Below are 2,212 nucleotides of genomic sequence, written 5' to 3'. Positions count from 1 at the left end.
CAATGCAATGACCCAGGACAATTCAGAGGGACTTATGAGAAAGAAGCTCTCCACATTCAGAGGAAGAACTGTGGGAGCGGAAACACAGAAGAAAAACAACTGCTTGATCACATGAGTTGGTGGGGAATGGCTGAACACATTGTGGTATATGTTGGTGATGGAATACTATTGTGCTCAAAGGAATAATAAACTGGAGGGATTCCATGTGAACTGGAACGACCTCCAGGAAGTGATGCAGAGCGAAAGGAGCAGAACCAGGAGAACCTTATACACAGAGACTGATACATTGTAGAGTGATCAAATGTAACTGACTTTGCTAATAATAGCAACACAATGACCCAGGACAATTCTGAGGGACTTAAAAGAAAGAATGTATCCACATCTCAGAGAAAGAACTGTGGGAGCAGAAACACAGAAGAAAAATAACTGCCTGATCACATGGGCCAATGGGGACATGATTGGGGATGGAGACTCTAATCGATCACCCTGGTATAAATTATCAATAATAGGGAAATAGGTCTTGATCAACGATACATGTAAAATCCAGTGGAATTGCATGTCGGCTATGGGGGGAGGGGAGGGAAAGAACATGAATCTTGTAACCATGGAAAAATATTCTTAATTAATTGAAAATAAAATATATTGTACCATTAAAAATAAAATAAAATAAATGCTCTTTAGAATGAATTGATCTACCCAGAAGACACAGGACCAAGACCTGGCATAGACATGACACAGACTTGAAGATTCCCAAAGCTAGAAGGGACATCAGAAATATCCAATCCAACCTGTTTGCAAATAAGGATTCCCACTCTAACACATCCAAGGAGTAAGTTAGCCTTTGCTCGAAGACCTTCCAAGATGGGAAAATCACTACCTTTTGAGTCAGTCCCTTCCACTTGATCCTAACCATGAAGGGCAGGAAGTCTGTCCTGACAGCCAGCCTCAAATGGCTTTTTTGCAATTTCCACCTTAGGATTCAAATTGTGCCCTTTGGAGCTAAATATAATAAGTCTGTTCTGTTACCCTTATGGAGCAGTTAGAAAATGAAGTAGATACAGCACCAGGCTTGGGTTCAAGTCTACCCTCAGACATTTCCTAGCTGTGTGACTCTGAGCAAGTCACTTAACCCTGTTTGCCCTGGTTTCCTAATCTATCAGATGAGATGGAGAAGAAAATGGCAAACCACTTCAGTATCTCTACCGAGAAAAGCCAAAAGGGGCTCAGATACAAATAAAAAATGACTCAACAACAAGCCTAGTGAACTCCGGTTATCTGTGAAGTAGCCAGGTAGTGCACTGAATAGAGCATTAGGCTAGTAATGAGGAAGACCTGAGTTCAAATCTAGCCTCAGCAACTTATAAGCAGGTGATCCTGAGCAAGTCACTTCACCCTATTTAACCTAAATTTCCTCATCAGTAAAATGAGCTGGAGAAGGAAATGTCAAGCCACTCCAGTGTCTTTGCCAAGAAAACCCCAAATGGGGAACCAGGATGGCACAGAAGATACATAGATCCACTTGATCTTTACCAACTTAGCTTCCAAACATCTATGATATCAAGCCTCAAAAAGAATTCTGGGTTAGAGTAACCCACAAAAAGATAGGATTAAATAAGTTTTGAATCCCAAACATCTTAGAGGGTGCTGGCACAAAAGATCTAATACACTGGGTGAAGACGTGAAGCATGAAGCAGCACACCAGGGCAAGCCCCACCACAGCAAGACACCTTGGAGGGCAGCTGATCACCATCAAAGGTTTCCACAGCTCTCAGCCATAGATGGTAAAGGGGGTTGGATCACTGGTCAGAAAGGATCTGGATCTGAACACAAAACTCTTATTGCATTGCCCATACACAGATCCAGGTTACAGTCTTGGGTCCAGGTCTCAGGGTGAGGATTAGCACTAGCATACACCAATACTTGTGACCAAAGCAGAGCAAGGGACCCTGGTCACAGTTCCAAGGGGTAAAAGAGTGCTTAGGGTTATTCACGGACAAGAGCACAAACCAGACACACCTCTCCTTACATCATACCACATTAGAGAAACTGAAAGCAGATAGACATCATCCCCTTCCCAGAATCAGCTCTGAAGGCAGCTGCACAAAGAACCTGAAGCTTGGAACAGTGCTCCCTGCATCACAGTTACAGAACCCAACTTTAATCATTTTAAGCTAAAAAAAAAAAAGAAAATGACTGGGAAATGAGCAAAGAA

Source organism: Monodelphis domestica, chromosome 3 (genome assembly GCF_027887165.1).
Source record: "Monodelphis domestica isolate mMonDom1 chromosome 3, mMonDom1.pri, whole genome shotgun sequence".
NCBI lineage: Eukaryota > Metazoa > Chordata > Mammalia > Didelphimorphia > Didelphidae > Monodelphis > Monodelphis domestica.
This window is presented reverse-complemented; position numbering follows the sequence as displayed.